This window comes from Gossypium hirsutum, chromosome D05, assembly GCF_007990345.1.
Source record: "Gossypium hirsutum isolate 1008001.06 chromosome D05, Gossypium_hirsutum_v2.1, whole genome shotgun sequence".
Taxonomy (NCBI): domain Eukaryota; kingdom Viridiplantae; phylum Streptophyta; class Magnoliopsida; order Malvales; family Malvaceae; genus Gossypium; species Gossypium hirsutum.
In genome coordinates, this window is record NC_053441.1 from 35,599,436 (window position 1) to 35,625,049 (window position 25,614).

A 25,614-nucleotide genomic window follows, 5' to 3' on the forward strand; every position below is an offset into this window, starting at 1 on the left:
GCTTCCTCCCTTGTGAAATTCGTCCAAGGCTTGAAGATGATGATTTTTGGCCTATTTTGTCTTTTTAATACATTTTAATTACTGAATTACCAAAATACCCCTAACATAAAAATTTCCTATTTCACTTATCTCATGTCCATTTTTGTCCACAATGTAAAAAATCGTCTAATTACCATTTAAGGACCTCCAATTTAAAATTTCATAACAATTGAACACTTCTAACATGTAGAACTCAACTTTAGCACTTTTTACAATTTAGTCCTTTTGGCTAAATTGAGTGCCCAAACGTCGAAATTTTTGAACGAAATTTTCACGAAATAATTCCGTGAAATTTTAGACCATATAAATATTATAAAAAATAAATTTTTCCTCGTCGGATTTATGGTCCCGAAATCACTGTTCCGACTAGGCCCAAAATCGGGTTGTTGCAACAACTCCCCTCACACTTCAAATTCCTTGGAAATCTCCACAATTCACTCCCCTTTCCCTCCTTTATATCCTCCATAAAAACTCCAAGACCAATTCAAACTGTCACTCAACAGCGTTCGAATCTACTTCCAACACTTGTCGTCCCATGTTAGCAAAATAAATATTTCTTCGTTCCAGGCATGACTCAAACACCATCCCCCTTTGAAGCTTTATCACGCCACTTACCATCAAGCCAATAGGCTCTTTTGTGCCACATTTTACCTTTAATTAACAAAAAGGTCTAAAGGCCAAAGTCCAGGTTCCTTTAAAAGAAAAACCAAAATAAATTGCAAGAGCCAAGACTTGAACCTAGGCTCCCTTGTAACCTTAATGACGCCACAACCACTAAATCACATGCTTCCTTATGTTATTTTTTTAACACAATAATTAAAAAGTCCTACAACCAAGCATCTAGGGTTTTATCCACTTAAACCAAAATTTTTGCTAAAGCCCAGGTTTGAACCCAAGACTTTTCCAACTCCTCTCAGGACCCTTAACCACTAAAGTAGACATACTTTTGTGCATAGTTTCCTAACCATTTCCTTGCTCAAGGCCCAATACTTCTAGGCCCAAATTTCGAGGCATTACACTATCGATTAAATAAGCAACACAATTTTGGAACTAATAAGATATTAAGATAAGGAATTCCATGGAAATGGTTTTAACGCGACCACACGGTTTTCAAACACCCTATCATGTGACATCGCTAGATCTGGCCTTAACGTCTGGGCCAGGTTTGAGGTGTTACAAAATCTAACTTCAATGAGGTATATAAAGAAAAATAAGAATGTTGCATATAAGGCACCGCAAAAGAAACAAAAAAATTGATTCAATTAAAGATGATTGCCTCTCTTGTGGTGGAAAATGTGCACAACTTAATTTTATTTATTTTGAGGTTAATTTGACTTCGATACCTAGACACACTTGGTGAATAGATTCCAATGCAACAACTCACACCAGTGTGTTTATGAAAGGTTGCCAGAATTTCTAAAAGCCAAATGATGGTGAAAGATACATCTATATAGGCAATGGTCATTCAGTAGAAATTGAAGAAAGAAAAACTTTAGATTATTATTATTTAAAATTGATTTTTTTTAGATTTTATTGAGACTTTTATTGTACTTTATTTTAAAAGAAATTTGATTTTCAACATTGGATAAATTTTTTTATTTTTGTTTATTTTCAAAATAGAAAATTTAGTTTCCAAATTCCAAATTTGGTTGGCTTCGATTCTTTATCAGGTTATGATAATCTATTTTACTATTACTTTATTTAATGAATCATTCCATATTATAGTAATAGATAAGAGACACAAATTAACCACTAAGAATTTAGCTTCATTGTGACACAAGAGATTAGGTTATATCTCCAAAAGGAGAATTGAGAGACTTGTGTCCAAATATATTCTTGATCCGTTTGATTTTTTGGATAGTTTGAAAGATCTAATAGATAAAGAGATAAATTATAATCCCACTACTAAGATTATTTTTTAAAAGATGTACAATGTTCGTTCTTTGAAGATGTTGACTTTGCAGGGGGGGAGAATTAATGACATTGTCTTTAAAAAAGAATGTTGATATTCCTCAACATATTAATTTAATTGTTATTGGCAAAGATCAGGAATAGACTATTATACCATATATTATTTAAGTAGCAAATTTAGATCAAGACAATGTCAGTGAACCTCTCGGTCAAGTAACAAATTTTACAACTCAAGAACTAATGGCATTAAGAAAGTCCACTAGAAAAGAAGTTAAATAGCTTAATGGCATATTTTGACCTTGAGCTTTCATCATATGGATGTTAAGGTTATAATTCTCAATGGTGACATTGACGAGATGGTTTATATGGTGCAACCAGAAATGTAACACCCCTAACCCGTATCCATCACCAGAATAGGGTTACGAAGTTTCTCAATGGTGACATTGACAAGACGGTTTATATGGTGGAACTAGAAATGTAACACCCCTAACCTGTATCCGTCGCCGGAATAGGGTTACAGAGCATTACCGAAAATTTCATTTCAAAACAAATAAAAATTTTATACATTTAAGTCCATGTCAATAAGCATAGCAAATCCAATCAATAACACGCATATTGTCCCTAAAACGAGCCCTCGAGTCCCTAAAAACACTTTAGAAACAAGTTAGGACCAAATTGAAAACATATAGAATTTTTTAGAAAAAGATAAAAATTTTCAAACTACCAGGGTCACACGGCCGTGTGACTCACAAGGCCAAGAGACACACATTCGAAATAGGGACACATGGTCATATCTCAACCCATGTCCGTGCCCGTGTAACTCACCGACTTGGGCCACACGGCTAAGCCACACGCCCGTGTGCCAAGCCGTGTACCCATGTGCCGTGGACTAGGTTGTGTAACGACCTGACTTGAAACCCTTTTAACACTACAGGGACACACGGCCGTGCTGACTGGCCGTGTCTCACACACGACTGAGACACACGCCCATGTCTCTGCCCATGTGGATGAAAGTAGGTCATTTCCAAGCCATTTTTCTCACTCATTCTTACATGTACCTACAATCACATTTGCACCATTCAACAAGCTATCAAAAGAAATCAAGACCATGCATAATCAAGCTATTCAAATATTGTATATAAGCACACAACTAATATGCCCCATAGGCACCTCAAAAACAAAATTTAAACATATATAGCCATATGCATCATTTAACCAAAATCTAACACTTTGTTCACATAGCAATTTCACATCTACAAGTACAAAAATTACCATATGAAAAATAGCATCATAACTCATTCATGCCAACCATGTTTCATACTAAAATGACTTTACTTACTTCCGTAATCAACACATCCACAAAACTATAATTTCAACCATTATAAGGCCATATACAAATAACAACATTTCAACCATTTCAAACACTCAAAGTGCCAAATTCACAAGCCAAAACACATAGGCCAAACATTAACCAAAATACCTATACATGCCATAATAACCAAGACTTAAAAACGTCAAAATCTACCGATATAATATAAATTTGCGAAATATAAACACAAGGTAAGCATGTTGTTCTTAGTAAGTTCGCAAAATATGTAGTATAAATTTGTCATTACATAACACATATAATTCAATCCAACATAATAAAAGCTAATACTTAGCTTAAACATATGAATTTATGACATTCATTGTCACACTAGTACACAATTCCTACCTTCTATCATAATAAGGTAAATCACATTGAAACTCTTACTGAAGCTCATACGAAGTACTAACACGATTGTTGACACCATCCCTTTCCATAATTCGATAACCAAAGCTATCCCTTTTCATAATTTTGATGGTCGTTACCATCCCTTTTCATTGTTGATGGTCATCACCATACCTTTACATAATTTGATAGCCGGAGCTATCGCTTTCTAAGATTCGGTAGCCGAAGCCATCCCTTTTCATAGTTCGATGGTCGTCACCATCCCTTTTCGTATTCGATAGCCTAAGCTATCCATTTTCATACATCGATAATCGCCGATACACTGTTGGATTTTTTCGTCAAAACACAATTTAATATTATGCAATAATAGCATTTAAATCATAATTGAAAACACTTCTTAAACGTACAAACTTACCTTGACGATAAACGTACAAATGAAGTCGATTAATCCGAAGCTTTTTCTTTTCCTCGATCTAGAGCCGTTCGTGGTCTATCTTGATCTAAATGAACAAATTCAGCTCAATTCAATACTTATTTTATTCAATTTAACCCAAACTCATATTTTAGCAAAATTATATTTTTACACCTATAATTTTGATTTCTTTTCAATTTAGTCCCTAGCTCATAAAAATAGAAATTCATGCTTAACCCACTATAGTCAAATTTTATATAGGTCCCTAGTAAACCCTATATTTCTTTTATTTCACAAATTTATCATGTATAATTTCTATTTTTCAATTTAATCCCTATTTGACAATTTCATCAAAAATCACTTAACAAAAGTTTTTCATCTAACAACAACTAAACATTTTCTTCCATAAAACATCAAAACTCATATACATTCATTCATGGCAAAACTCCAATAATTTAACAATTTTACAAATTAGTCTCCGAGCTAGCTAGATTATGCAACGACCTTATAGTCAGGGGTGTTGGAAAGTGCATTCTCGGGACTCCGTTCCTATAAATCAGGCTCGTAAATATTATTAATATTTACAAAGTTAGTTGTGTAGTTAATTAGATTTTGGTTAAGTGAATTAGTATGAACTAAGAGATATTATAGTAAAAGGACTAAATCGAGTATAGGATAAAAGTTGAATTATAAATTAAAAATTAATTAAGGGATTGAAGTGGTAAATATACCTTTATATTATGTAGTGGACGTCATTAACGAGGCATATATGTATATATATAATAGTTTAATATATATAAGCTATATATTATAATTAATAAAATGAAATTAATATGTATATGTATTATATAATAATGATAATTATTATTATAATAAAACAAAACAAAAGAAAGTAAGAGAACATGCAAATTAAATAGGAGAGAAAAGAAAGAAAAGAGGAGAAAGGCGCACGGTTATAGGGACCTTAGGGTTCAAATTCAAAATTGGTTAGTCAATTTAGTCCATTTTCTTGTAATTTTTATATTTTTGGAATCCTGGTGTTAAGTACTACCCGAATCATGTCAAAATTTTAACATTGATTAATATTTTAAATATTGTTAATGTTGAATAGTTTTAGTATTATGGATTAAATTGATAGATTTTTAAGCTAGAAATGGAAAATGATTAAATTGTAGAACAAATTGTAAATTTTGAGTAATAGGGACTAAATTGTGAAAATTTGAAATTTAAGGGTTTAATTGAAAATATAGAGTTAAATTTAGATTAAAGTAAAATTTTTATAAAAATATAGAGTTAATTATGAAGAATAAAAGTTAGTCTCCATTTAGGGACTAAATTGAAATTTAAGCAAATATTGAGTAAAAATTGAAATATTCAATGTGAAATTGAATTATGTTGTATTGATGTATTTTAATTGTTTTAATTCCGTAGTTAACGTTGTACCGAAATCCTCGACTAAAAAGGGGAAGGATAAAATCTACGTCGAATAGCTTGGAATCCACAGTTTGTGTTTCTATAATCCGAACTAAGTTGTAAATTATTGCATTTTGATTTCTTGCATATGGTAAGCATTGGAGGTGAGAACTATTGTGTTTTACAATTGAAATGAATTGATTTGGTATGTGATAAGTTTATTGAATTTATATTGATTGAATTGAATAGGTGTATATGTGATAATGTGCTTATATAAAATTTGATATTGGATATATATATATATTGAAAGCGAAATGGAACCCTATTAACTGTATTGGGCTAAGTTGGATATGGATGGTATGCCATAGGATAGGAAGAGTTCAGGGATTTCTTCAACTTTGAGTTGATGAGGCACTGGGTGCCAATTTGCTTTAGTTTAACCGATAAGACACTGGGTGTCAATTTATATAGACATTGGTGTGTTGGTTGGATCTGTGTATCCGTCTGAGTCCGAGTCGTGTTAATAGGGGCAAATAAATAATAAAGTTCTATAATTGATATTGAAATGGAATGGCATGTGAAATGGAAATGAGATAGTGGGTGGAAAATGAAATCTAAAATATGTTGTGAACAAATGGAATATATGAGTTATGTACTCATGAATTGAATATGGAATGGATAATGCCATTGTTTAAATGAAATGTGGATTGATATGTGAAAATCTATTTACATAGAAAGTTATGTGAATTGAGATATTTGTTAAACAAATCAAATATTAGCATGTGAAAATGGAGTATGGTATGAAATGATATGGTAATATGCATGAATTTGAAATGATGGTATATGGTAATTGTAAGCTTAGACAATAGTATATTCATATAATTCAAATTATGCATTCTTGTATCATTATGTCGTTAATTGTTCGGATTATAAAAATATCATTGAGTTTTACTCAACATACGGTTTTGTTTTTCGTGCACAGGTTAGGTACTTCTCTTTTGATCGCAGACTCAGCATCCAACAACGACTTCAATCTCAAATGTGGTGAAGTTTACCTTTTGTGATGGCATGAACCTAGGATGTCTTAAATTGATAGTTATTTTGTGAATGGCTTTTAAAAGAGTTATAAGTATAATGTTGGGTTGAGCATATGTTTTTTTTTTAGCCATAATTTGGCATGTTGTTTTGAACCAATGCTTGTTAGGTGTATGTGAATTTAAGTTGATGTTTTAGGTAGTTTTAAGCTAGGCTAAAATGATTGATTTTGGCATGTTTAAAACTTTGATTTGAATAATGCATGGATGAAATGTTTTGATGCTATAACTTGCGGTACCAATGAGGGTACATTGGTTAGGCACCTAGGACGATTGTTTTGGCATGTTTTGAGCATGTTTGATCGTGTTTTGAATAGGTTAAATGATTGGTAATTGAGTTCTTTAGTGCCCAAGTAAGTAGGAAATGGTAAAGTTGAGTTTTAAGGTGCTTTTCAGTGCACACGACCTGCCCACACGGGCGTGTGAGGCACACGGCCTAGCCACACGTGTGTATGGTCCCTACAATTGAAATTTTTCTAACTTTTTCCTAAAATTTTCAAATGTTCCCGATTTAGTCCCGAAACACTTTTAAAGTGATTTTAAGGTCTCGAGGGCTTGAATAAGGGACGATATGCTTGTATAATATTGGATTATGTGATGTTCATTGAAATGTTTTGAAAGGAATGATTTATGTTACGTTTATTTGTTAATGCTCTGTATCCCTGTTTCGGCAACAGATACGGGTTAGGGGTGTTACAGATTAAGCTATAACGAATTTAGAAACATAAAAATCATTAAAAACGGGATGAAAAATACTCACATGCAAGGGATTTAATGCTAGTCAATAGTTGAAGCTTGGTTATGGCTTCTTTATGCCCTAGTTTTGGTTGATAAAGAACAAAAGCAAGATGATATCTTTCTTTACTTTAGTTTATTTTAAGTTGTTTTTATTAATTTACATTTTTAACATTTTTAATTAAAATTCAAATCACTTAATTTAATACCCATATTTGTCCAGTTAAACAAAAAAATGGTCTAATTACTGCTTAAGGACTCATACTTTAAGGTTCTATAGCCATTTAATACATTTAGCTACTAGAACTCCACTTTTGCACTTTATGCAATTTAGTCCTTTTTATCAAATTAAGCATGCAAATGGTAAAATTTCTTAACGAATTTTTTATACAGTAATACTAGCATAATTTAAACATTACAATAATAATAAAATTAATATTTCCACGTCAGATTTGTGGTCTCAAAACCACTATTCCAATCTCATTGAAAACGGGCTGTTACAACTCTCCCCCTAAAGAATTTTTGTCCCCGAAAATCTTACCAGAAAAGAGGTTCGGATATTGTTTTCTTATAGCTTTCTTGAGTTCCCAGGTAGCTTCCTCTATCCCGTGACATTGCCAAAGAACCTTTACTAAAGTTATGTTCTTATTTCTTAATTCTTTAACCTCTAAAGCCAAAATTCTGATCGGTTTCTCACTATACGACATATCAGGTTGAATCTCGACATTCGTCGATGAAATAACATACGAAGGATCATATCGGAACTGTCGTAACATCGATATATGAAACACATTATGAATCTTTTTTTAATTTCAACTACAAAGCTAATCGATACACTACTTGTCTGATTCTTTTAATAATATCATGCATCCCAATAAATCGTGGACTTAGTTTTCCTTTGCGACCGAAATGAAGAATTTTCTTCCAGGGCGATACTTTTAGGAATACTCTGTCACCAATTTGAAATTCAATGTCTTTATGTTTCAAATTTGTATATGATTTCTGATGATCTGAAGCTGCTTTCAAACTATCTCGAATCATTTTTACTTTTACTTTTTCTTCAGTCTCCTGAATCAAATCAACCCCATGAATTTTTTTCTCACTAAGCTCAGTCCAATATAATAGATTTCGGCATTTACGACCATACAAAGCTTCATACAGTACCATTTTTATGCTCGCCTGATAACTATTATTATACGCGAATTCAACCAACAGTAAATATTTCTCCCAATTGCTTTCAAACTCTAATACGCAACAACAAAGCATATCCTCGAGTATCTAAATTATTCGTTCGAACTGATCATCGATCTGAGGATGGAATACAGTGCTAAAATGCAACCACGTACCTAGAGCTTCCTATAACTTTTTCCAGAATTGTGATGTAAACAGCGGATCTCTATCCGAAATGATAAAAACTAGCACCCCATGCAATTTGACAATCTCGGATATGTATAACTCAGCTAATATCTCGAGGGAGTAATCTGTTTGTACCAAAATAAAATGTGCAGATTTCATCAGAAGATCAACGACAACCCAAATTGCATCTTTCTTTCTCGGAGATAGTAGTAAACCCGATACAAAGTCCATAGTAACTCGATCCCATTTCCACTCTGGTATCATCACTTGCTGCAATAATCCAAAAGGAAACTAATGTTCAACTTTAACTTGCTTACATACTAAACATCTCGAGACAAAGTCAGAAATCTCACGTTTCATTCCCAGCCACCATTACATCTGTTTCAGATCACTGTACATCTTATTACTTCCCGAATGAACGAATAAGCTACCACTATGAGGTTCTTATAAAATCTTCTGAATGAGTTTTGTATTTTTTGGTACACAAATTTTTCTTCTAAATAATAAGCAATCATCTGGTATAATATGAAATTCTATATCAGAAGTTGACTCACTCTGTGTCCGTTTAGCTATCAACTCGTCATCACACTTCTGAGGTTTTGCAGATTTGCTGTAAAAACATCGGTCTAGCTTTCAGCTCAGCTAAACTCAAACTATATCAAATAATGTTAGTCAAGTATTCATCACTCACAAAGAAAATAATGACTTTCTATTCAGAGCATCAACAACCACATTCTCTTTACTCGGATGATAATCAATAATCAAATCGTAGCCTTTCAATAGGTCGAGTCATCTGTGTTATCTCAGATTCAAATCTTTATGCGTCATCAAATACTTCAAACTCTTATGATTAGTAAAGATATGACATTTTTCATAATACAAATTGTGACACCAAATCTTCAACGCAAACACAATAGATGCTAATTCTTAATCATGTGTCAGATAATTCTTTTCGTGCGACTTTAACTATCTGGAAACATAAGCTATTACTTTGTCTTCCTGCATCAAAACACGACCTAAACCATTCAAAGATGCACTGCTAAAAATCACAAATTCTTTACCCCATTCAGGTTGAACTAGTACTGGTGCCTCGGTCAACAGTGCTTTCAACTGATGAAAACTTTACTGACATTTTTCGGGTTATTCAAATTTCACATCTTTCTGTAATAATCTTGTCATCGACGTAGCTATCATCGAAAATCCCTTGACGAATCTTCTGCAATAACCGGCTAATCCCAGAAAACTTCTAACTTCAGGTACGTTTCTCGGTGGTTTCTAGTCAAAACTGCTAAAATTTTACTCATATCAACTTTGATGCCTTCGACCGATACTATATGTCCCAAAAAATCGACTTCTCGAACCCAAAAATCACATTTTCTAAATTTTTCAAACAGTTTTTTATCAAGCAGGGTTTGCAACACAATTCTCAAATGCTCGGCATGCTCAAACTTGTCTCATGAATAAATCAGAATATCATCAATAAAAATCACAATGAATCTATCTAAATACGGTCTGAAGATTTTGTTCATAAAATCCATAAATACCGCAGGTGCATTAGTTAAACCAAACGGTATCACATAAAATTCATAGTGTCCGTACCTTGTTCTAAATACAGTTTTCAGCACATCCAAATCTTTAACTCGTAGCTGATAGTAACCAGAATGAAGATCAATCTTCAAGAACATTGTTGCACCTTTGAACTGGTCAAATAGATCGTAAAATCAAGACAGTGGATACTTATTCTTGAATTGTAGCCTTGTTGAGCTGACGGTAATCAATACACAATCTCATCGATCCTTCATTTTTCTTAACGAAAAGAACCTGTGCACCTCAAGGTGAAAAACTAAGTCGAGCAAAACCCTTATCTGTCAATTCTTGCAACTATGCTTTCAAGTCTTTCAACTCTGTAGGAGCCATTCTGTAAGGTTTTGTCGATATCGGTGATGTTCCCCATACTAATTCAATGGAAAACTAAACTTCTCTGATTGGAGATAATTCAGGTAACTTCTCTGGAAACACATCAAGATACTCGCAAACCACTAGCACTGATTCAATTTTCAACTCAGATACTTTAGAATCTAGTACATATGTATGGTAAGCATCGCAACCCTTTCTCACATATCTTTGCGCTGACATAGCTGAAATAACCTTAGGCAACCCACTCAAACTATCTTATTCAATTCGAAGTGTCTCACCATTCTGACATTTCAATACAATAAGCTTTCGTCTATAGTTCACAATAGCATCATGCAGAGTCAGCCAATCTATACCCAAAATCACATCAAATTCATCAAATGGCAATAACATCAGATCAATCGAAAAACTGTAACCCAGAGTCATCAAAGGACAGTTCTTGCAAACCTTATCAAGTAACAAATAATGACTTAGGGGGTTCGATACTTTAACCACGAATTCAATGGACTCAACAGGCAAATTCTTACTTGATACTAAATTTGTGCATACATACAAATGGGTTGATCTAGGATCTATCAAAGTAGTAACATTAGTGTCAAAGATAGAGAAAGTATCAGTAATAACATCTGGAGTAGAAGTTTCCTCTTGTGCACAGATAAAGTAAGCCCTAGCTGGTGCTCGTGCTTCAGATCTCACAGCAGAGTCTTTTGTTCCACCACGGCTACTACTCACATTTCCAGGATTACAAGGTGGTCTACCCCTCATGGCAGTGTTGCTGTATCGAACGTTCTCAACTTTTTCTTTCTCAGATATTTTTAGGCAATCACAAATAAAATGCTTATATGAACCACATTTGAAACACGCCCCATCTTTCGCCCTGTACTCGCCAAAATGTCGACCTCCACAACTTTGGAAATCGAGTTTATTATCTTTAACACTACCTATGCTAGCTACAAACGTAGCTTGCATCTTTGAACCTACATAATGTTTGTCTCGATCTCTATCAGGGTATCCCACTGAAGCAGTTGAACGGTTATACTGTTCTTTCAGTCTCTTCGACTGTGACTGATATAACTTTCCAGTCGATTTTTTTCTTGAGTCTCTAGCTTCAAATTTAGCTTTTCTTTTCTCTTTGATAAGCTCATCAGCTTTAGGTGCTCTGTCAAGTAAAACATCAAATTCTTTCAGCTCGAGAATCCCAACTAGAAGCTTTATATCCTCATTTAACCCATCTTCGAACCGTTTACACATCACAATCTCGGTCGAAATACACCCCCGGTATATTTACTCAATCTGACAAACTCTCGTTCATACTCTAACACTATCATACAGCCCTGCTTAAGTTCAAGAAATTCTTTACGTTTCTGATCAAAGAATCTTTGACTTATATACTTCTTTCTGAAGTCGGTTTGAAATAATTTCCAGTCGATAAGCTCTCTCGGCACAACCGAAATCAAGGTATTCCACCACTGATATGTTGAATCTTTTAATAGAGATACTGCACACTTTACACATTCAGTTGGTGTACAGGATAACTAGTCGAAAACTTTGATAGTACTCTCTAACCAAAACTCAGCTCTCTTAGGATCATCATCAATTGTAGCTCTAAATTCTTCAGCCCTATATTTGCGAATTTTTTCGAATGGCAGTTTATTAACTACCATTGTTTCCAAGCCTTGAGGAACAATAGGAACCGGTTCGGGAACAAGTGGGGGTAGAGGAAGTTAAGCCGTCGGATTCTTTCGTATGAACTCGGTAAACCACTCACTCATTATTTCAAAGAAAGCTTCTTTATCTTCGCCTCCCCAGCCCTTAAATACAGGCCTTGAACCACCTGGTGCTACTCTATGAACGGAGGCTTGTGCGTTACTTTTAACTTCATCGGAGTCGGCTCGATCGGATGTCATAACTATACGAAAACATGTTTCAAAACGGTCAAGAGTTATCACACTATCACAGATTTTATAATGGCATGTATATCTAGACTCACACACACTACAGTTAGTCTGATAACCGACTAAAACGTAGCTCTAATACCAATAAATGTAACACCCCTAACCCATATCCATCACCAGAATAGGGTTACAAAGTGTTACTGGAATTTTCATTTCAAAACAAATAAAAATTTAAACATTTAAATTCATGTCAATAATTATAGCGAATCCAATCAATAACACATATCATCCCCAAAACGAGCCTTCGAGGCCTAAAAACACTTTAGAAACAAGTCGGGACCAAATCAAAAACATATATAATTTTTTAGAAAGAGATAAAAATTTTCAAACAGCAAGGGTCACTTGGCCGTGTGACTCACACGGCCAAGAGACACACCTTTGTCTTAGGCCATGTGGACTTTCAAATTAGGGACACATGATCGTGTACTAACCAGTGTCCATGCCCGTGTAACTCACTGACTTGGGTCACACGGCCAAGCCACACGCCCGTGTGCCAAGCCGTGTACCCTTCAAAATGAACTTACGCGCCCGTGTGCCAGGCCATGGGCTACGCTGTGTAACAGCCTGGCTTGCAACCCTTTTAACACTACAGGGGACACACGGCTGTGCTACCTGGCCGTGTGTCACACAGGGCTACGACACACGCCCATGTCTCTACTCGTGTGGATGAAAAATAGGTCATTTCTAAGCCATTTTTCTCACCCATTCTTACATGTACCTACAATCACATTTGCACCATTCAACGAGCCATCAAAATACATCAAGACTATGCATAATAAAACAAATACGCACACAACTAATATGCCCCAAAGGCACCTCAAAAACAACATTTAAACATATATAGCCATATGCATCATTTAACCAAAATCTAACACTTTGTTCACATAACAATTTCACATCTACAAGTACAAAAATTACCATATGACAAATAGCATCATAACTCATTCATGCCAACCATGTTTCATACTAAAATGACTTTACTTACTTCCATAATCTACACATCCAAAAAACTACAATTTCAACCATTATAAGGCCATATACAAATAACAACATGTCCAACCATTTCTAATTCAAAGTACCAAATTCACAAGCCAAAACACATTGGCCAAACATTAACCAAAATACCTATACATGCCATTATAACCAAAACTTAAAAATGTCAAAATCTACCTATATAGAATATGGATAGTGTGATAGGTCTCTGACGACTTTCCAACCCGAACGAGCTTCTGATTAACTACAAAACACAGAAAAATAAACAAAAGGTAAGCATGCTGTGCTTAGTAAGTTCGCAAAATATGTAAGATAAATTTGTCATTACATAACACATATAATTCAATCCAACATAATAAAAGCTAATACTTAGCTTAAACATGAATTTATGACATTCATTGTCACACTAGTACACAATTCTTACCTTCCATCATAATAAGGTAAATCACATTGAAACTCTTACCGAACCTCATACGAAGTACTAACACGATGGTTGACACCACCCTTTTCCATAATTCGATAGCCGAAGCTATCCCTTTTCATATTTTTTTATAGTCGTCACCATCCCTTTTCATTGTTAATGGTCGTCACAATCCCCTTACATAATTTGATAGCAAAAACTATCCCTTTTCATGATTCGATAGCCGAAGCCATACCTTTTCATAGTTCAATGGTCATCACCATCCCTTTTCATAATCGATAGTCGTCACCATCCTTTTCATTTGTTGATGATCGCCGATACGCCATTGGATTTTTTCGTCAAAACACAATTTAATATCATGCAATAATAGCATTTAAATCATAATTGAAAACACTATTTAAACGTACGAACTTACCTTGACCATAAACGTAGAAATGAAGTCGATTAATCCGAAGCTTTTTCTTTGTCTCGATTTAGAGCCGTACATGGTCTACCTAGATCTAAATGAGTAAATTCAGCTTAATTCAATACTTATTTATTCAAATTAAGCCAAATACATATTTAAGCAAATTTACATTTTTGCCCCTATAATTTTGATTTCTTTTCAATTTAGTCCTTAGCTCATAAAAATATAAATTCATGAAATTCATGCTTAACCCACTATAGCCAAATTTCATATACGTCCCTAGTAAACCCTATATTTCCTTTATTTCACAAATTCACCATGTATAATTTCTAGTTTTCAATTTAATCCTTATTTGACAATTTCATCAAAAATCACTTAACAAAAGTTTTGATCTAACAACAACTAACCATTTTCTTCCATAAAACATCAAAACTCATATACATTCATTCATAACAAAACTCTAATAGTTTAATGGTTTTACAAATTAGTCCCCAGGCTAGTTAGATTAAGATACAACGACTTTAAAAACATAAAAATCGTTAAAAACGAGATGAAAAATACTCACACGCAAGGGATTTAATTCTAGTCGAAAGTTAAAGCTTGGTTATGGCTTCCTTATGCCCTAGTTTCGGTTGATGAAGAAGAAAAGAAAGATGATATCTTTCTTTATTTTAGTTTATTTTAAGTTGTTTTATTAATTTACATTTTTAACCTTTTTAATTAACATTCAAATCACTTAATTTAATGCCCATATTTGTCCACTTAAACAAAAAATGGTCTAATTACTACTCAAGGACTCACACTTTAAGGTTCTATAGCCATTTAATGCATTTAGCTACTAGAATTCAACTTTTGCAATTTACGCAATTTAGTCCTTTTTATCAAATTAAGTATGCAATCGATAAAATTTATTAACGAATTTTTTATATGGTAATACTAGCATGTTTTAAACATTAAAATAATAATAAAATTAATATTTCCACATCAGATTTGAGGTGATGGGTTGTTACAAGAAAACTTTGTACCGGTGATGCAAGTTTAATGGTTTGCAAATTAAAGAAATCCATCAATGGACTTAAGTAGACTTTTTTTTAATGGTACTATGAACTTCACCAAGTGATTGTCCCATTCGATTTAGAGATGAAATTTTTTTATTATTGTATATACCAAGAGTTTAGTGGGAGTAAGGTTCTATTTTTTGTTTTATATGTTCGTAACACCCTAACCGCAACCAAGAACTTATAACCAGATGTTGAGGAATTACATTAAATTGTTCAAAAGCTTTTGTTTCAATCAAACTAAGTTTGCGTTTCAGAAACATAAAAATTGAAAATACTCTCACAAATGTTAATAAAACTTAAGTCCGAAATCATTTATCTTAATCCAGAATTTGAATTCGAAATCGTGTGTTTTAAAAATACTAATGTTGGGAGATCGTTTCCAAAACTAGGGCAAATATTTACTAAAAACCATTTAATTATTTACAGAAAAACACTTAAGAAATTTCTTAATTTGTAACGGAAAATTTTCATAGTTTTAGTTTTGAAAACCGAAATCTATTTGTTAACTTGTGTGATTTTTCAATTTCATGTTCGAAAATTTCTAATACTAACAAATAAAACAAAAACAAAACAAGAGAGCCCAAAAATATATTACAGTCCAAAAATAACTAAAACATAAACCAACATATACGTTTAACTAGTAATCAATCCGAGCTCCCACAAGTCATCCGGTTCTAAGTATATCGTTCACCTAAAAGTATTAATAAACAAGTGAGCTAGAAGCCTAGTGTCTGACTCAACCCACAAAAAAAATTTTCCATTAAACATACACAAATGTAAATACCAACATATAACTTTTCCTTATAATGTTCACACATACAAAAAATTAGATCAGAAAGATACCATGCCAGAAACATATTATCAAAATGTCATATCATATCGGAATAAATCCTTCCTCCATCTGCTACACCCCAACTCCGTTCAGTCAATCACACCAATAGGACAACATGAGTCCTTCCATCCAATCACATCGAGTCATGGTGGTATGCCACTCATAATGGTGCAGCTGAGCTGCCAAACATATTTTGCGGTTTCACCACCAAAATTGCAATAAAACTACCAGAATACAGTTCCTCCTTTCAATAATAACCTAACCCCATGCATGTGATGTCGCATACAGAAACATAATCAGAACAATGACATGCTTCTCATGCAATCACATATGACGATTTTAGAAGTTTATCTCATATTAAGAGATTAGATTAATAGAAACAAAAAAAGTGCCATAATATCACAAACATAAGTGTCAGATTACAACATATTCATTATCACACAACAAATCAAACATCGCAAAATACAAGTCAGAGCATTTACCTTAGATTCAGAATTAGTAAGCATTTTGGTACTCCTCAATCGTCACTTAATCACGTTTTAGAACATATATTAATCACACTATACTAACGTTAAAACACAAATAATTAATGCACAGTTTTTACTTAAAAACCCATACTACTTATAGTATCATACTATCAGAATCCATATTTTCAAATCTTATTGAAGTCGAACAAACCCCCATTAAAGGTCTAATTATGAATTTGGGAGTCAAATAGGCCTAGGTGAAATTTTTTGAAAAATGGCCCACACGGCCAAACTATCCCAGCCCATACGCTCTACACGACCGACCACACACCTCTGTAGCGCACATGACCAACCACACGCTTGTCAAACTCAGAGTAGTTTCAAAAACAGCCTTTGTTTTAGAGTTTTTCCAAGTTCTAATCAATGTTTCAGGTTAGAACTACGCACCTGATAGCAGACTTGTTCAACCACACAACTAGAACCCACGAGTCCTACAATTATTCATCAAACCATACAAATTAATCTATAAAAACCCATCCAAAATAGTATACTATTACCAAGGTTCCATCCCCTAAATTGAAATTAAATGCTTACCACTCAAAAATCAATGTCCAAATCGAGACCTACTCTGCTGGAGGAAGTTTGTTTTCACTCCATTCGTCTAACCAAAACATCATAACGTTAAGCACTACTGAAACAATAGTTATGCATTAATGTAATCCTATCTTGATCAAGAAATGATTAATAGCAAAGTAATCAAAATTAGTTCGACGGGACTTACACCACGTTGAAACGATCAAAGGGTGATTACCGAGCACAATAACAAAAGGAAGATAAAACGGCAACACGTTCAACCCAACAAGGATGTGGGCAAAGAATATCAAAAGAACCAAAAGGAAAAAAGAAAACAAGGAAAGAAAGAAAAGAAGAATATGAAGAAAACAAAACAATTTTAACGTGGGGGAATAAAGGCAAGTGGACAGTTAATGACTGGGAGAAAATAGGGATTTGGGAACAAATTAAAATAAAAATAAATAAAGATTTATCCAACTAATTTTTTTATAGAATTGAAGTTGAACTCTACTTCCCAACAAAATTCAAAGAAAAAATAATCTAAACGTGCGCAACATAAGATTCAAACATAAGACCTAAAGGTAAGTTAACACCTTACCATTGAACCAACAGACTCATTCTGTCATAACTTGCACAGAAATAAAACTTAAGTTAAAAGACTTGTGACACCCCTAAATTGACCCTAGTCGGAAAGCGGTTTCGGGACCGCTAAACCGAGTCACCAAATTATTTGAATATGATATTTATTGTCTAAAATATGTGAATATGAATGTGTGAAAGTTTTAAGCTTCGATTTAGTCGACTGCATGTGAATTCAGCTAATAGGACTTATGTGTGACACTTTTGAAATGTGATAGGTTAATCTATAGGATCTATTAGTGCATGTAATAAAAGGGTGGACTTGCATGTCAATTTCCCCCTTAATTTAGTAGTGGCCGGCCATGACAAGGAAGGAGGGCAAAATGTTATGGGCAAAACATGTCATAAACATGTTATGTTAGTGATTCATGTTAGGAAAAATAAAATAAGGAGTATGGGTAATAAAATAATAATGCAAAGGGAGGAGTGATGAAAAAAAATGTTCATCTTCTTCTCCTACCTCTCTCAAGCCGAAACTAACCAAGAAATGGAAGAAAGCACACCTAAGGCATTCGGCCATCTTGTGTGGGGGGAAATAAGGTATGATATCATGTGATTCTTTTGGAATTTTTGTGAAGTTGAGTTTGTTTTGGTGCTCATAACATGACCCATGTGTTAATTTTTGAGTTTGTGTTGCAAGAAACATTTGGTTATGTCCTTATATGTCAAATTGATGATAAATTTTTGATATTTGGTGAATGAATATGGGTTTCGGTCATGGTAGATAACAAAGAATGTGGTTGTTGTTCTTGTTAATTTAGATGAATTTTTGGTGGATAGGTGCTTGAATCAAACAAATGATCATGTGTGTACACTAGGTGCTAGTTGAGAAGAATCGGTCACTATATTGGAGGCCATTGCCGAATATGAGTTTAGTTATTGAGTTGATGGAATAAAAGAATGCTTAAAGATGTGTCACAACAAATTATATGTTAAGCTAAGGTTGTTAAATTATCGATCTTTCTTCCTAGCCGAATATGTGTTTATAAAGTTGAGTTGTTAAATAGATTTTGAAGTTAGCCCATGCATTTATTTTTGAATTTAAGAAGAATGATACATTCGACTATGCTTTGATGCGCTTGGATTGTTGTTCATTGAGTAAATGATTGAGGAATGGTTAGAAGAATTTGAATGCTAAACTAGTTGATTTGTTTGATGATATATATATGTATTCGGCAATGGGATAAAATGTGTATTAAGGTAAGTTTCATGGTGATTAATTGGCTATGAAATTAGCTAAATTGAATAGGTATGTTTAATAATATGCTTAGTATAATGTATGATCTTATAACTCGGTTTGGTATTGAGATAAAGGTTAGATGTATGATTGGATTTTGGTATGTGTTAAATTGGTCAATCAAAGATTAAATGATATGTGATTGCCAAATGTGATTGTTAAGTGAATAATATTAGTTAAGTACTTAAGCAAATCTATTGTTTTACTTAAGCTTAAGAGCAAAGAGGATCAAAGTCGGATAAGGGAAAAGAGAAAGTAAACGAATAGCCGTGGACATCTAATCGTCGACCACTTCCGAGGTAAGTTTTAAGTGATTAAACGTTGAGTAAATTCAATCATAATAGGACATAATGAGTTGATTTAATAAGGTATGATGTGGCCATGATATGTCTTAAACTCAAATGGTAAGTTCATATGTGTTTGGACTTGGAAATTTAAGAGCAAATTGTAATAATTTGCTTTGGACAGCAGCAGTAACGTGATTTTAGAAAATCACTATAAATTGTTGGTGTGGAATTATAGGCTGAATAAAATATGTAATCAAGGCTTAATTAGTCTAGTTTCTTATAAAAGAGACCTTGTGAGCAAAGAAATTTCCTATAAAGAGATATTTAAAGTTGTGTGAGACGGTGTCAGAATGACTCTGAAATCCCCTGTTCTGTTTTTAGAAAATCATTATAAATTGTACAAAAATGGTTATAAGATAAAATTTATATGCTTAGACTCCTTAATGAGTCTAGTTTCAAATGAAATCAAATACAACACATTTTGAATTCTGTAAAATGAGAAATTTGATTCGTAGTGAAGAGTGGTCAGATTTGTCAAACAGTGAAACAGGGGAAACTTTAAGAAAAATCTGGTATTGATTGGCCAAACCTAAAATTCTGGAAATTTTATGGATGGAAGATATACGAGTCTATATTCAGGAAAAATTAACGGCAAGTGATTTGGAGTTTTGTAGCTCCGGTTATAAATAATTTAGTGACCATTGCTCAGGAAAACAGCTCGTAGTGAATATGTGATTTTGTTGTAAACATGGATAAAACTTGTTTTAGTTGCTCATAAGCTATTGATTAAACCGATACTTGAATTCTAAATCGTGATATTTGTAAGCTTATGAGTATTCGAATATGAAATGATAGTATGGCGTAAAATTGAATTATTCATTGGAAAGTGATGGATGTAGATTCGGCCAAGACCAAGTTTGTACATGATAGTATATGTGGTATGTGAAGTATATTTGAATAAATGTGAAAGTGTATATATGTGATAAGGCCTAATGGCCGATGTGATGAATGTGAAAGTATATATATGTGATAAGGCCTAATGGCCGATGTGATGAATGTGAAAGTGTATATATGTGATAAGGCCGAATGGCCAATGTGATGAATGTGAAAGTGTATATATATGTGATAAGGCCTAATGGCCGATGTGATGAATGTGAAAGTGTATATATGTGATAAGGCCGAATGGCCAATGTGATGAATGTGAAAGTGTATATATATGTGATAAGGCCTAATGGCCGATGTGATGAATGTGAAAGTGTATATATGTGATAAGGCCTAATAGCCGATGTGAAGAATGTGAAAGTGTATATATGTGATAAGGCCTAATGGCCGATGTGATGAATGTGAAAGTGTATATATGTGATAAGGCCTAATAGCCGATGTGATGAATGTGAAAGTGTATATATATGTGATAAGGCCTAATGGCCGATGTGATGAATGTGAAAGTGTATATATGTGATAAGGCCTAATGGCCGATGTGATGAATGTGAAAGTGTATATATGTTACAGGGCCGAGTGGCCAACGTGATGGATGTCAAAAGTGTATAAATGTGATAAGTCCCGAAGGGCATTTGTGTCAGTACTATATCCGGGTTAAAACCCCGCAGGCTTTATGCGAGAATATTATCACTGATTAATGTCCGTAAGCTTCGTGCTCGTACTACATCCGAGCTTTAAAGACCCGACGGCTAAATGCTAGGATTCAAGTAAGACTTTGATATTGAGTATCTGCATTAAGTTACCATCAAATAAGTATTATGTATTCAAGATGTTCAGGTACGTATTACTTACTCATCGGTGGAGTGATTTCGAGGTGAATTATCAGTATCAAAGAGGTAGGTAAATGTGATTAATATTATAACTCCAAATGTGAGAATATGCTTTGGAAATATTTGACCATCTAGGTCATTATTATTCGAAAGTATATATGTGGCAGCCAAGTGTTGCGTTTAATGATATTATAGATCGAGATGAAGCTCTAGATTAACTTCATCGAACAGTTGAAATGAATGACCAATAATAGTGATTGAGAACACTTTGTCTTGCTTAAAACTTACTAAGCATTAAATGCTTACTCCGTTCTTTGAATCTCTGTTTTATAGATTTTGGTTCGTCAGCTATCGGACTCGGGATTATTGAAGTCGAAGTCGCCCACACTATCAAAGCCCTTTTGGTACACTTTTGGTTGAACTCTGAAAATGGCATGTATAGGACTACCCTTTTTGTTGTGGGTCATGGACCCTTTGGATTTGTATAATTTTGGATAGCCATGCGAAAATGGCTTATATATGTTTGAGCATAATGTTATAATCATTTGGTATGGATATGGTTATTGAGAGGTGTGGATATGCTTAACAAGGATTGGCCATGGGAATGGTTAATCACTATCATAATTTGTGCTATTTTTGCTAAAAGGGCTAGTTGAATCATGGAAACTATGAAATAGGTAAAGTCTACCTTAAAGGCAGATGCTGACAGCAGCAGTGATGTAGATTTGGAAAATCACTAAAAATAGTAGGAATAGAATTAAATAGTGAATAAATTATTTAAATGAAACTTGATGAATCCACTTTCATATGGAAGAAACGAAACGGTCATATGAGTGGTATGTTAAGAGATAATTAGGTTTTCGTGAGACAGGGCCAGAACGGTTTCTGGATTCCCTGTTCTGACTTTGGAAATTCATTATAAATTAACCAGAGATAATTAGGAGTCATTCCATATATTTATATATTCCTCTCTGAGTCTAGTTTCTATAGAAATAAATGGCATCAGTATTGAATCCCTGTACAGGGAGATATCCAAATTGTAATGCATGAAGGTCAGTGTAGTCGCACCCTGTAATAGGGGAGACTTTAACTAATAAACTGTGCTAATTGGCCCAACCAAAAATTCTAGAAAAAAATATGTAGATGGAAATATGAGTCTAGTTTCAGGGAAAAATCACGAAACTGATTTTCGAGTTGTGAAACTCAAGATATGATTTTTAAGGTGACAGCGACACAGTTAGCCAGCTGTCTGGAAAATTTTAAAATGGACTGCGATAGTAAGCGAATTTAGTCTGTGAACCCCTCGTGTCCGACTCCGGCAACGGTCTCGGGTACGGGGCGTTACAAGACTAGGGATAGGAATTGAGCTAAAAAATTTTAACAAACTTCCAAGAGCTAGGATTTGAACTTAGGACCTCTCACACAAATACAAAACACACAACCACTGAACCAAATTAAATTATTTGTCATAACTTTCACAACCTTAATTTAAAATAGGGCGTGACCACTATTGGTTGCACTAACCCAATTTCTTCTAACCCATTTTTTGGGATGTGACAACTCTCCCCTCCTTAAAATAATTTCATCCTCAAAATTCCCACTGTCACATCCTTCACTAAACCACAAAATCTGAAATTCTTCATTCCAAATTGACTGTCACGTTACCACTATGCAACTCTGATTTTAGTGTAGTCCAAATAATATTTCAATTCCAATCTAGAAAATTTTCTAACGAACTTCCCATTCTACCTCAGACTATCTCAAGAAACATTCTAGAAAAATATCACTAACGATTCCACAACCCCAAAGTCACAAATTCTAATGATAATCAAACACTAAAGTACTACCAAATACTTAATCCAAGAAAGGTACAATTAGCATGGATCACACTTGTACCTTTATTTCTACCAAATCTATGTCGACCCTCCCAACGCCTAGTTGCACAAAGCAGTCTTCAATTACATCTCTATGCCGAAGCTTGCAGACGGCTAATGGAATGTCGTGAACAAGCCCTGACACGATGCTCATCAGATCCAGATCTAAAACACACTTCCATTTTACTCTAACACTCGCTCGGATGATACCCATCATAGAAAGTACAAATCGAAACCAAGCATGCGCTTAACAACTGGCCTAACCTATTGAGGCCTAACGATTTTGGCCTATTTCCTAGATCGTAGATTCAGGCCAACAGGACCAGAACTCCTCTCATTCTATACTCATTCCTTTCCTTTTCTTCACTTTTTAAGCGATTAATCCCTTTTACTAACTCGGTCTCATTTACTGAAGTCGACCAGTCACAGACCCTCAACTCACATATACAAATTTAGCCCCAAAGACCCTTTGTAAATCACTTGGGAACTCTTAGGACACAACATCGTCCCCAGTTTCCTGATTATCACCGTTAGAAACGAGCGTCTCCCCATTCTTACTAATTTCCAGATTAGGCATACTGCCCCAAGAAGAGGGCTCAGCGTGACTCACTTGACAACATCTACCACGTCCTCGCACACCATCTCCATAGGAACCACGTAAATTTATTTTATTAATCCTCAATTCAGAAATCTAAAGTTTAGCTCAGGTTATTAAAAATCCTCATTCTTATGTTTAGCATAAGTGCTTAGCTATCTTAAAATCGAGAATATTTTATTTGATAATATCTAATGTTCATCAGGCTAACTAAAGTAGCAAAGACGCAAATAACCAAAGTATAAGTAACTTACTTGGACCGGCATCAGAGTCTCGAATTCAAATTTTAATAAATTTAGTAATTTTTTGTGCAAGTTCAACCACATCAGATTTCCAAAAATTTCTTAAAAATCAAAAATTTCAAAACATATTATGCATAAAATTTTAAACCCAAAAATCATAGCCCAAATTTTGTAACATGTCTCTAATACCACTAAATGTAACACCCTAAACTCGGTCTAAAAGTTATGACCGGATGTTGAGGAATTATATTAACTTGTTCAAAAGTTTTTGTTTCAATCAAACTAAGTGTGCGTTTCGAAAACATAAAATTTGACAAAACTCTCATAAATGTTAATAAAAATTAAGTCTGAAATAACTTATCTCAACCCAGAATTTGAATTTGAAATCGTATGCTTTAAAAAATCTAATGTTGGCAGATGTTCCCGAAACTAGGGCAAATATTTGCTAAAACCCATTTAATTATTTATAGAAAAACACTTAAGAAATTTCTTAATTTGCAGCAAAAAATTTTTCAATTTTTAGTTTTGAAAACCGAAATTTGTTTTGTTAACTCATGTGATTTTGCAATTATACATTTGAAAATATGAAATACTGACGAATAAACCAAAAACAAAAAAACCAAAAACAAATTATAGTCCAAAAATAACTAAGGCATAAACCAACATATATGTTTAACCGGTAACAAATCCGAGCTCCCACACGCCGTCCAGTCCTAATTCTGTAGTTCACCTGAGACATATTAACAAACGAGTGAACTAGAAGCCCAGTGTGTGACTCTACCCACAAAACAAAATTTCCATAAAACATACACAAATGTAAATACCAACACAGAACTTTTACTTACAATATTCACACATACGAAAAATTATATCAGACTGATACCATACCAGAAACATATTATGAAAACAGAATATCATATTTCTAGAACACATGTTATATCAAAATGTCATATCAGATCGAAAAAAATCCAACCCCCATTTGCTACACACCAACTCCATCCAACCAATCACACAATAGGACTACATGAGTCCATCCATCTAATCACACCGAGTCATGGTGGTATGCCACTCATAATGGTGTAGCTGAGCTGCCAAACATATAATGCGGTTTAACCTCCAAAATTGCAATAAAACTATCATAATACACTTCCTCCTTTCAAAAATAACCTAACCTTATGCATATAATATGTCATAAAAAAATAGAGTTAGAACAATGGCATGCTTATCATGCAAACACAAATGGCGATTTCAAAAGATGATCTCATATTAAAAGATTTGATTAACATAAACAAAATTGTGCCATAATATCACAAACATGAGTGTTAGATTACAACATATTTATTATCACATAACAAATCAAACACCGCAAAATACAAGTCAAAGCACTTACCTTAGATTCAAAATTAGTAAGCATTTTAGTACTCATCAATGGTCACTTAATCACGTTTCAGAACATATATTAATCATACTTGACTAACGTTAAAACATAAATAATCAGTGCACAGTTTTTAGTTACACTACTTATAGTATTGTACTAGTAGATTCCATATTTTCAAATCTTATTTAAGCTGAACGAACCCCAAGGAAGGTCTAATAACAAATTTCGGAGTCAAACGGGTCTAGGTGAAATTTTCAAAAAATGGCCCACACAGCTTATCTAACCTACCCGTCTGATAAC